The 13,262-nt window shown below is 37.5% G+C and overlaps 1 protein-coding gene across 4 annotated transcripts in view; it reads right to left on the bottom strand.

Annotated features, from left to right (window-relative positions):
- The window catches only part of WASF1 (WASP family member 1), a 115,143-nt gene that overhangs the window by 33,388 nt on the left and 68,493 nt on the right, over nucleotides 1-13,262 (bottom strand). Inside the window, exon 1 of one of the 4 annotated variants that reach the window (XM_033005694.2) lies at nucleotides 5,347-5,457. The exons of the other annotated variants lie outside the window; for them this stretch is intronic. The gene's annotated coding sequence lies outside the window, so the exon portion shown is untranslated. Of the gene's footprint in view, nucleotides 1-5,346; nucleotides 5,458-13,262 lie in introns of those variants that run through there. 4 annotated transcript variants of the gene reach the window in all.

Genomic DNA, 13,262 nt, shown 5'->3' with positions numbered 1-13,262 from the left:
TGCTGCCAAGAGAAGGCCCTGGGGAGCACTGGTGTAGGCAACAGCTCTCATTTTCCCTTCGACACACTCCTGTAGCAGTATTTCAGAATTGCAAGACGTGTGGAGAAATGTTACATTACTGGAAGCTTGTCAAAAATCTGAAATGTCGGTTGTCACAGGAATGATTCAGGTTTTCTAGCAAGTACAGTAAGACAAGTAGGAATGAAAGCACAACACTAAGGTGGGGAAAACTAACTAACCTGCCCAACAGTTTAACTGGTAATTAAACTATCCATCAGTTTTACTTTCAGCAGATGAATTAGATTTCATGATCACATGTCTTTTTTAATGAAAGTTTACTACTGACTAGGTTACATTTTGTCCTTACTAAACTTGACATTATTTTCTTAGCATTAATGAAAGACATTCTTCTATAAAAAAAAAAAAAATAGCAATAATGCAGCACTGAATATCCCTGCTTTCATAGAGTTAAATTTCATTCCAACCACTTCTATAGCGTATCTTTCTGCCTTAATATTACCATACTCCTGTAATTTTCCTTTAACAGTGTGAAACAGCAATGCCTTTTATATGCCTCATTTAATTGATCACGTTCTAGCTGCTGGCAGAACAGACCACAGTTTGAAACACAACAATCAACACTTCCCCCACCCACCCTTAGGAACAGAAATAAGAGTATGGGATAGTTTTTATATTTGCTTACATAATCATGTACTAACAGCAGCTACAGACTTTGTGACAGAATGAAAGGAGCTAATAAAAATCCTCAAATGTGTTAAGGAATCTGGTAAAATCAGAATTTTATCGGTTAACAAAACTTCTCTTGTCAAATTTTCTCTTAATTGTACAACGAGACATGATGTTATACCAGTTGCAGAAAATACAAAGATTAAGATCTTATAATACACACCTCTACGATGAAAATGCAAATGTGCAAAGACTTTATGCAGCTTGTTTCTCTGCATCTCTCACTGCAAGATCAAGGTCCAGGTAAAAGCCTGAGAAAGAACAGGCACCAACTGTATGGTGTCCTTCAAGAAAGTAGGCCACGACCACCTACTGCTGAGTCAACATAACAATTTTAAAACTCTAAAGGCAATTAAAATCCCTTAGAGAATACATCTTGGAACTGACAAGATGACAACTGGCATCTTAAATTGACAATTCAACAGAAATGTGTTAAAATTTACAGTTTTGCAATCCTTTCTGTTATGAACCATGTTACAGAATGAAAAATCTTCTCCTTGGAACACTTCCCTCAAAGCTCGGTCTTATGCAACTCTCAACAATTTTTCTAAGTGGAAGTGAATAGGAAAAGATGACCTTATTGTAACTAAAAAGCAGCGTCAAAGAAAATAAATGAAAAATGTATTACTAGAAAGTGATGTTGACACCACTGCTGTTTAAGAGTGAGTGTATAATGAATTGTTTACATCTTAAGATCTCTTATGCTAGATTGTCTATTCAAAAAAGTTGTTAAATACTTGGTCAACATAATGAGCAATGTCTATATAAGGTATATAAAGGAAGTTGATAATTTATTTTTTTATTAAACCAGAGTCATTAAAAAAATTTTTCTGATTTTGTTTGTAGTCACAAATACAAAAAATACCATTCCCCAAGTAATACCAATAACAGTATCTCAAACTTTCTCTAAATATTCTGTTGCTGAACTGAAGATAAGATTATACAGGGATGGATTAATATCTCAATGGGCCACTGAAGTCTCTACCTCACTGTATAGGAAAATATTTGATTTGCAAGATAATAATGAACAGATTGTAAAAAAAAAAATCTAACTCATAGAATTATAAAATGTATTATAAATGCATTTGTAATTTTTATTCTGTATTTAATAATGACTGACTTCTGTAATGTTTTAATTGTCTGTGACAATTACTATTTTCTTCTTATAGAACAATCTGTAGCCATCTCAGTACATCTGTCACATTAGATAAGCAGAAAACAGACAACGCAGTCACAAAAATGGGTAGGACAAGTTCTACTGAATCTCTAAGGCATAATTATAGACAGTACTAAAAAACTACTTTTTCCTACTACCATCCAGCCAATTTTCTCTCAGATGTGCATCATAAGACTACAATCTCTCCCCCCACACCTGCACGCACACCTGCACACACACAGGTACACTCATCTTTAAAGCACATGGAAAAAATATTTGAAAATTATGGGTTTGATTATAGACACAAACTGCAGCTACACCTACTTCCTTGCCAAAATTTCCAGGTTTCACCTTTATTCTGCTAGACAAATGAAAAAAAGGCAGTAATTTTTATACTGGAAAAAAAATATGTATTTCCAGCCCTATATTGGTATAATAAAAATAAAGGCAATTTTGGCAAGTTATGGGTGGGAAGAAATGGTTTGATTAATTATTTGCATGCTGACTTTTAAGAGCTTTATCTGTGATAAATTAGCTTTTCTAAAAAAATCTTAAATAATTACTGTCACTGAGATGACTCCGGTGATGGCAGCAACAGCAGAATCCTCAGTATGGATAACCCAGCAAAATATGACCCCCAGTATCGATGCATCAAGTACAACTTAATTAATAGAACAGCAGCAATATTTCAGGGGAGAAAGCTGACGTGCCAATTCATAACTGCAGGGGCTACCTCAGGTTTTAGAGGAGGCAACAGCATCATTTATTTTCAGCAGTGAAACACTGCAAACCGGGTTGAGTCAACAAGCTTCATGTAACAAAATACAGCATCAGAGCATGCAGCAACCACTCCCTACTGAGCAAGTCCAGCCCTCAGGGCTTCCACACCACTTCCAATTCTGCTTGGGAATATCATTTAAAGTTTGGCTACAACCCACTGGATAGCTTGGGGCTTCCTCATGGTCCTTACACGCTTGTCTGAAAATCCTCCCACCTCTGTTTTGTTTGTGCTGTCACTGGCTCCTCTTGTCCTAGTATGCAGATGACAGAGACTGTCACCATCATTTATACAGTCCTCTCCTCCCCTCAAGCCTTAATGAAAGATTTCACTCCCATCATGTCTACAGGGCAAAAACCTAAGGTATCCTGAATACAAGGAGAGACTATTCAGCTCAATATTAGTTTATTTTTTCTGATATGAATGCAAAATACAATACAGTTAAATAACAGCATGCAGATTTTGCAAATCTCATTCTTTTTGTTAAGCAGAATTCCTATTAATAAAGTGGAATGCAAACACAATTCAGAGCACAGCAGTTTACAAACTCTGGCTTTTTTAGGCAGCTTCTTTCCAAGGCTAAGCTCAGCTTCATTTCACATAACTGAAGTTTTTTACTTTGTTTTCATCTCTGATTTACTGGAACATAAGCAAGTATCTACTGATTTGTCAATTTGTTAAGCATCGATTCTTTTAATCATGTTGCTTCCTTCATTTTTCCCCACTACCAACAGAAAGTGTCTTAAACATAAATTGTTTCTATCAAATTTAACAAATCTACAGTGAAAGCAAAACCAAAAAACAATCCAGCCACCATAACTGCAGTTACTCAATGTGTTTTGCTAATAACTGTAAAAACATTTCTATTCATCTTAATAAACAACTATTTAAATCAAATTGCTCTTGCAAAGAAAAAAAAAAAAACAAAAACAAACAAAAATCAGGTTCAACACTACCTACCCTGAGCAGTAAGACTGCTGGAGCAATAAGGTACTAAGCCAGTTGCATTTCTGGATCATAGACAAAATTCAATGACTAAAGTTAGACATGTCACTGTTTAGCGTGTCTACAGCAAGAAACATTTAGACTTACAAATTTCCTTCACATTAAGTATTTTAAGCAAAAATTGAAATTTAAAAAGATAGTGAACTTTTTTTGGTGTAACAACTGACTTTCAAAACATATATAACAAAAAACACAGAACATAGGAAGAATAAAATTTCTGACTCAAAAAAATCCTTAAGTATATTGAATAACCAAATAAACAAAACAAAAAAACCCCAACGCTAAAGATTTCCAGATGTTAGATTAGAATTAACTGGTATTTGGAGATGGGGGTGGGAAGTGTTCCTTACAATTCTACTTCTCAGTATCTTTAAACTAAAACTTTTGTTACATAAATGATGATCCCACTCCTTCATGACCTGTGACAGTTTTAAGTTTACAAAATGGTAAACAATCAGAAACTGAATAGAACATAATTGCATTCTTCAAATCCAAATGCAAATCTTAAAGACTAATCACCAATTCTTTTCCTTCCAATATTGCAACTACAGTATTAAACTACAGTGAACGCTTAGAAAGCCAATCTTGTGAATAGTTCACAGAAAAGATGAGAATCATTGTCCCCAAGCAGGCACAAGCTCTAATGATACTTTACTACAAAAAAAAGATTAATGATATTCATCATATGTGTCCATATATAAATGGAGAAATATTCAAGTCATGTGGAACCACATTGCACATTATTGTTAGGATATTAATCAAGAAAAAAGAAAAAAAAGTGACTTCTTGCACTTCTATTAAGCTTTCTGAAAAACATAATTTAAAAAATATAAAACATATGCACAATGTATTTACATTATATGCATACATACACATGTACTGCAACCTCTAAATAGAAATCTTTTAAATTATTACAGGTAAGATTTGAAAAAAGAGATGCAAAATTTCTTATCAGCATTAATAAATATTACTCACATTATCCCATACTCATTAGTTTTCTCCTAGTAAGCTCCTGTCAGGTCATTTGATTAAAAGTAATTTTGGAAGTATCCTGGGTTCTAATTTAGGTACAGCCAAGAATGCTCAAATTAATTTTTGATTACAAGTTTTCCTCTGTTCCCCGAAGGCTAAAACTGTATTTATGCATAACATACTATGTGTTTTGAAATTGCTTTTTGAGACCTATGTTTTATCTGATGACATTTTTTCTCTCTGGTCTTCCTGTTAACAGTTTCTACATATGGTGTATAACACAAAAGCCCTATGATGGATTGCAACAAAAGCTCTTTATTATAGTCTTGACAGAGACAGAGAACTAGTCCAGTGTTAATTTAAAATCAAAACCTTAGTACTAGAACTACGGGTACAGCTTCCGTGGTTTTAGCGTATCTATCATAACATACTAACTTTGAAAAATTTCTACGTTTTTTCTTGAAAATGTATATTCTATATATTAAGTTACCTTTGTTACACTGTCCTTTACCAGTCCAGGATCAGACCTATTAAATGCACATGCCAATTTTATAACTCGATTTTACAAAATTTGCCAAAGCCATGTAAAATGAATGCCAATATACTTCTATTGCACAGATATAACAACCTGCTTTTGAACGGACAGCATTTTGTGGCAGTAAATTGTCAACATTTAAAGAAAAGGTACCTGAACTTCCCAGCTGCTAAGGAAAGTAACCTGGAAGGTACCGGGAAGGTAAGGTGTTCCACCCTGGCTACGGCACTGAACGGCTGTGGCCCCCATCAGCCCTGCTCTGCCAACTTCCACAGCTCCCCAGGCTGAGGGAGCCCCCAGGGTTTGGCACTAGCAATCGCAGCCAACACCTCCCACGCTGGCCAGCTTGGAAACAGGCTGGCCCTCGCACAAAGGCATTAGAATTCAACACACAGTGCCCTGCCTTAACAACAGAGCTGCCCTTGCAAAGGAAACCCAGAAGCACTCACCCCTGGCGACCAAAGCCTGCCCTTCTTCCCCAGACACAAGTGGAGAAACCCCTGAAAGCAGAGCGGTTTAGGAAATAATTATTCCTTTGGTACCGAGCTACAACTGGTAAATATTAAATTATGACTTTCCAAAAATGAAAAAATGAGTGGTTGTACATGGGTGAGGAAAGGAAGAAAGGGGAAATGACAGTCTGGGCCTTTCATTGTGTTGACCTTACTGCCGAATCCGAGAAGGAAATTGGATGCTAATGAAATAATAAATAATGTCAGGAATCTACAGTAGTAATCAGACCAACGTACAGAGGGCTGAGACCAAAACACATGCAATGTAGGAGCTACTTATTCAGTTCCCATATATTAATCCACCAGTGAATGAACACTATACTAACTAGTACTCACTCACTAAACTAAATAACAGGTGTCAACAATGACCATCAGAAGTTTTTTGTGCCTCAAGACATTACTAGAGATTTGAAGTGATGTTAGCACTGCAAGAGCCAGAGATAAGCCATGTATTTAAAAATTAAATTTTCACTGAATTTTATGTTATGATACCAAATGCCTAAATGCATTTTATGCTAGGATATCAAGACCATGAATGACAGATTATTGGTTTTGATTTTCTTTTTCACAGTTTTAAAGGAAGACTTAAGATATACCAGCTACCAAGCGGGATGTACAGATGTGTAATAATCACCCTATTATTACTAGCTGAGCTTCTTTGTAGATGATTTTTTCCCCCTTGTGAACAATAAAATTCCTCAGAAGAGGGTTTGTTGCAAAAAATGTCAATGTTCATATGGAATGTTTTGCCCTGTCTACTGCCATTTATGCTACTTAATATGTTTGAACAGACATGCTGTGGGAAAAAGGTATTAACATTACTTTTGAACAGAAATGTTATTAAATATTCAAAAGTCCAGAAACACTGCTGATTTATATTGTTGAAGGCTAGAAACTGATCACTTCATCCTTCACTCAGTATAGTGTCAAAACTCCTCATTGAGGTGAATAAAAGATTTGCTAAGTAAAGGCTGGAAGACTGAGATGTGTCTGTTTCCTACCTGGTGCAGTGCTACATGGGACGATAATTTTGCCAGTATTTCAACATTCATCATTTTAAGTGGGGGGTTTCCAATAACTTCTTGGGTAAACTCTTCTACAAAAAACTACACCTCATACGCAGGAAAATCTGTCAATTCTCCCTCTTTCCCACTCAGTTTTCTTCCCCTATACTTTCAGATTACACATATTAGTTCTTATTTCTTGTTGATTGTAACCTTCAGGCATTTAGAGATATCACACCCTTTCTTTGCTAGCAATTCTACCAGGTTATACATTTCTGTTCTTATTTAGCAGAAAAAAAAATTTTAAGTGTCACTAATTCCAGTAATGTTTATTACTCTTACTCAAGTGCCATCTAATTTATGAGCATTATTCTAGCAATGTGGTATCCAAAATTGAGGATCCACAAATTCTGGATGCATTTGTGTCACATGAGCATACCCAAACAAGTCTGAACATCAGGATGGTGTTCAGCCGACAACGGGCGCTTGTGGCCCAGAAAGCCACCCGTGCCCTGGGCTGCATCAAGAGCAGGGTGGCCAGCAGGTCGAGGGAGGGGATTCTCCCCCTCTCCTGCACTCTCGTGAGACCCCCCTGGGGTGCTGTGTCCAGCTCTGGGGCCCCCAACATAAGAAAGACCTGGACCTGTTGAAGTGAGTCCAGAAGAGGGCCCCAGAAATGGTCAGAGGGCTGGAACACCGCTCCTGTAAGGCTGAGAGAGTTGGGGTTGTTCAGCGTGGAGAAGGGAAGGCTCCAGGGAGACCTTATAGCGGTCTTTCAGTACTTAAAGGGGGGTACAGGAAAGATGTGGGGGGACTCTTTACAAGGACACATAGTGATAGGACAAGGGACATGGTTTTAAACTGGAAGAGGGTAGGTTTAAATGAGATAGAAGGAAGAAATCTTTCCCTGTGCGGGGGGTGAGGCGCTGGCCCAGGGTGCCCAGAGCAGCTGTGGGTGCCCCCTCCCTGGAAGGGTTCAAGGCCAGGTTGGACGGGGCTGGGAGCACCCTGGGCGGGGGGAAGGGGGCCCTGCCCGGGGCAGGGGGGTGGGAACTGGATCATCTGTAGAGGTCTCCTCCAACCCAAACCATTCTATGTTTCTATGAATTCTTTCAATTATACCATTATTTGTTGCTATCACCCACTCTAAATTTGAACCTGTATAAATTCAATTGTGCAAGTAAGGCTTTTTTTTTTCCTGATGAAGTTTCTAGTTTGGATGTCCTTTGATGGTCGAGGTCTGCAGCCGAGACTCTCAAACTCTCGGTCCTTTAGGTAGCTATTCTGAAGTTAAATGTGATTCGTTGCAGGATCACATTTAGAATTTGCAACAGGAAGTTTTTTCTACTAGTGTAATTTATAGGACTCAGAAAAAATAAATAGATTTTACAGGAAATTGAAGAAACTACTCATGCCGATATTTTTTACGAAGAAATGTGATGCTATTTGCCCTTCTGTTGTAACACTCTGATGAAAGAGAAATAAGGCTGCATCCTCTGGCCTATAAAAAATAAATCAGTATTCATTTAGCAAATTTATATAGCAAGCAGGGATTGCCTGCACGAAAGTTTTTAAACTTCATGTATTTCAATAAATTAATTCTAATATTTCATAATTTCTTCAAGCCATAATTTAAACACCTTAAAATATACCATACGGAAAAACTTATTTTCCAGACAAAATTAGATTCCCTTGTAACTTCATAAGCAGCATTTAAAGCCCTCATATTTACGTATATATTTTAACCTAAATTTAAATACTAAAATTAATTCTAGCCAGCACTTACTTTCACTGTCCAAGTTTGAAAAATATTTTTGCCAGGAAATAAATAAATACTGCAGAAGAAACTATTTTTGTTTTGTGAACACTGGAACTAATTAAAGCTAGTCCTCTGGAAGCTTTTGTGTCATGGCTGATTGTGAGCTTTAACTAAAGCTGTTCCCATAATTGGGATATCTGTAAGATGCCTTTCCTCTCTGGTTTCCTGTATCTATTTACATGTAAACTAACACTGCCACCTTTCCATTGCCCAAAACATTTGCAAAGACATAAATTTTCATAATATGTGTAGGAGTTTAACAATGTTTCAAGTATCTGTTCCCCTATGAAATCTGTCTCAAATCAGAGAACACTTTAGAAATTAGCGGGATGAAATAGGAATCATAGACAAACAGACAAAGAATGACTGCATTCACCTCCTTTTCTTGACCCCAGGTTTGGAAACTTGACTTTTAAAGTAACTTGGGTTTGTGCTATGCTTCAAACAATTATTTAAGTTGCTAGTTTAAATAACTGGAGGCACAAACATGAAATAAGAACATTTTGAAATTCACACATTCTTGTACTTTCTGATTTGGGCTTGGGAATACAAAATCTATGGGAATGGAAACTACAGTCACTAAACTGGAGATGCCACCTCAGTTTCAAGCAGAGACAAACTAGTCACATTTGGAAGCTTTGCAAGGGAACTTATCTTCCCAGGGTCAGAAGACTGTTTTCAGTTGCGTGTTCCTCTTATATCAGACTTCTTAATAAAGAGACAGTAAAGGTACACCTACAAGGCTTATGGCATCAACATTATTAAACCAGTATCACCAAAAAAACTTCATGTACATATTTATCAGGGAAAATAAGGTGTTCTCAGTCTGCAGGAAAAAACATCCGTGGCCCTCAGGACAATTACATGTGACAATCATAATATCTTCTGTGATACGGGAAACACTGAGTAAACACAGATCTCTACTGGCTCCTTTGAGGGAGTCAAGGGACTACAGACATGAAAAGGGAAAGAAGGTGAATCTGTTTATTCTCTACAATACAGCATAAAGATTAGCCCAGCCAGCCAAGAGCAAGGACAGACCCAGTAAGGGTGTTAATAAAGTTGTCTCCTTCTGTCTTAACAAGCATTTAGGCAAAGGGTAAGTAGTGATTGAATAAGGATGAAGAAAATGAGATTATCTTTAGCTGTCTCTACAGAGACCTCTGAAAAGATAGCTTGGAATTGTTAGACTTTGAACTCGTACATATAATTATCAAGTAATAAAGATATGTGTTTGCCTCAGATGTAGGTAACATAAGAACCAAGGAAACAATAATTTCATTAATTCCTTCCTCACTTAAGGTATGTTAACTGTAAATATTCAGAGAATTTAGGACACAGTATTGGAATAAAACTGTATAAAACTCTAATTACCAAATATTGGTGCTGTCATTGAAATGTTGATTCCAAGTATAGAAAAAGGAAGGAAATAGGCATGGCTGGGAAGACAGCAACATAGTTACTTCAGCAGTCTCTGAGGTCAGGAGTGGCAAACCACCATACTTAGGTAAATGTCTGCATTTCCAGCGAATGCACAGAAATCACAGGTGCCTATAAAGAGCAATCCAGTCCATTTATTATTCTTTTTCTACTAAGGATGTATGGAACCAACAGGAAATCTAAGAGGCCTGAGTGTACTTCAGATTAACTCTGTCTACACCCTCTGAAGTACAGACACCAAAGAAAGGATGGTTCTTGCCTCCTGAACAACAGCCTGCTGTTTGGAGAACTGACTCATGAAATGGAGAGACTGATTAAAGGGTGGAAGCTAGATTAAGAGGAATTAATTCATGACTCCCTTATTGCAGTAATCAAAAGCATCAAGCCACAGAACATTTTGTGTGAAAGCACTTGAAACTGAGCAAGTAAAAAAGGAACCCAAATCTTATCCAGAAGTTTGAATATTAGCTGCAAGCCGCAGAAGTTTCCAGATCTTAATCCCAGAAAATAATTACGCATTTAAAAAAACATATATTGTCATTAGATAAAACCATCTGCAGATTTATTGATTAGAAAATTAGATATGTGTCCTTCCAGTTTAACGTCCTGGTTACTTGAAAGGTATTTTTCCTCTATTGCCTAGCCCTTTCTACCATAGAAAGTGGAAGACATAGGTTTAAATCACTTAGCTTGAGTGTTAAACCCTTATTTCTCAGTGCTCTAATATGGCATAACCAATGCTCTATCAGTCAGGGACAGTAATGACCACTCTCACATAAGATGAAATCGGTCACAGATCTAATCCCCAGCTCACATTTTCAAGCTTCTCTTGGGAATGGTAGAAAATTTAGTAGGCTGTCCAGATATCTAGACAAATTAAGCACCTCTAAGCATGTGTGGGTGACTCAAGTTAAATGTTTCAGCTAAGCAGGGAGAAGCCTAATGTATTTATACACATAATGTTAAGCATTAGTCTTGGAAAATAAGTAGTTTGACTACCTGAGATGTATATATTTTGAGTGGCTAAACTGCAATTTGGGTAGGATATGTCATCCTTAAACCACAAATTTAATTCTATGCAGCACAGAAGACAACACTGTATAATCCTATTCATGAACTAAACTAATCAATCTCCATTTTAAATCTAGTTAAATCTTTGCCCCTGATATTAACTTTAAGCACAATTCATGCCTTAGATGACAGGAGACAGTAACCTATCCTATCCTATTCTATCCTATCCTATTCATCATAGAATGGTTTGGATTGGAAGGAACCTTAAAGATTATCTAGTTCCAACCCCTCTGCCAGGGGCAAGGACACATTCCACTAGACCAGGCTGCTCAAAGCCCCGTCCAACCTGGCCTTGAACCCTTCCAGGGAGGGGGCAGCCACAGCTGCTCTGGGCACCCTGGGCCAGTGTCTCACCATCCTCACTGTGAAGAATCTCCTATCTCATTTAAACCTACCCTCTTCCATTTTAAAGCCATTAGTCCTTGTCCTATCACTATGTGTCCTTGCAAAAGTTTCTCCCCACCTTTCCTGTAGCCCCCTTTAGGTACTGGAAGGCCACTATAAGGTCTCCCCAGAGCCTTCTCTTCTCCAGGCTGAATCACCCCAACTCTCTCAGCCTGCCCTCACAGGAGAGGTGCCCCAGGCCCCTGATCATCTTCATGGCCTCCTTTGGACTTGGTCCAACAGGTCCATGTCCTTCTTATGTTGGCCCCAGAGCTGGACACAGGACCCCAGGTGGGGTCTTACAAGAGTGGAGTAAAGGGGGAGTACATGCCAATTCCATTCTAGATTTGTGATTAATACTAGTTTTTTTCCCATTCTAAAAGTGTTCTTCATTGCCCAGTTTCCTTAAAAAATCTTGTCTCTCCAACTGTACTTCTGTCCTTTACTACCTTCCCAGTTTCACATAACTAAAATATAATTAAGATAATTAAAACCAACAATATGCCCTTCCGACGGAAGGACAAGTTGCGTAATCAAGGAAGTACAGAATACCTTGATTACCATGTGGACTTTGGTTCAAGTCTAGAGGTGTTTAGATTCTGATTCAGGTTATTTTATTAACTTACAGATGAGAATACTGTCCAGGAGACTGTTACTAGGAAGTTGACGAAACACCAGTCAGGAATCCACATAGTCCAGAGACACGCTTGAAAAAGAGTGGATGTGGAATTTAGTATGGGATTCAGCATATGTGGCCCAGAATACCTAAGGAGCTCATCAGTATATGGGAAGAGGGTGTAAAGAAACACTACAAAAAATCCTTTGTACATATCACAGCTTGGAGAAGGTAAGCATAGGTAGAAACCAAGTCCAGAATAGTTCTGATGTTCTCCAGGGCTTTGCACAGGGGTTAGTATAGACTTTTTATATTTACTAATACAACAAAGTGATTTGCAGGGTGCCTCTAAGTAATAAAGAGAAAAGAGCTATTATTTTTACACCACAAAAGGGATAATCTATGCATAAGAACGTATCAGTCCCAATGGCACACAACGATAATGGCTGGATCACTACAAGACTGCAAGGTGTTTTCTGCTAGACAGAGGATATAGAAGTGTCCTGAAAACAGAGATGTGGGCCAATATCTCTATTGAAGAGACAGTATCATTGTGTCTTGCACGTTATCTTGAACCAGCAAATAGAGGCATCCATACTTCTTTAATCCAAAATATGTCTCTGTTATGAGAAAATAAATGCAGCAAACTATTTTCTTGAGATGGGAAGGATTAATTCCATCTCTTCCTGGTTAGAAGAGTAGCTTCTTGATATGTCAGTCTTTTGTAAAAAAAAAAAAAAAAAAAAAAAAAAAAAAAAATGGGTAACTGAAAAGAGATGAAGATGGTAAGGCTAAGGGCTGCTAGAGAATTAGACTAGATGTAGTGGTTACTGAACAGAATGATGTTGAATACTTCCTTTCAAGGTGAAACTGCTTCAGAACTGATCCCAAAGATGTGTCAGGAAGAAGTTACAGCTAAGGGGAAGTATCTCCTAAGCAAAGATACATGATGATGTCTGAGGTACAATGAACACTGAACATAAAAATTGTCTGCTGCAGTGGAATTGCTGTCTCCTCCACTGAGGGTTACAAAACCTTTGAAACTCAGGATGTTGAAGAAAACATTCAGAAAAACTAATCTTAAAACCAGAAGAAAGACTCCAAAAAGAATACCAAGGTACCCACTGAATTCTTAAAAAGAAAGTCAAAACAGCATCCGACTAAATACGCTCCACAGGAAAAAAAAAAAAAAAAAGGAAAAAGGAAATCTTTTAATGGCACAT

The sequence above is a fragment of the Tyto alba genome, unplaced genomic scaffold (assembly GCF_018691265.1).
Source record: "Tyto alba isolate M040663 unplaced genomic scaffold, T.alba_DEE_v4.0 Super-Scaffold_40, whole genome shotgun sequence".
In the NCBI taxonomy this organism is placed as follows: domain Eukaryota; kingdom Metazoa; phylum Chordata; class Aves; order Strigiformes; family Tytonidae; genus Tyto; species Tyto alba.
This window is presented reverse-complemented; position numbering and strand designations above follow the sequence as displayed.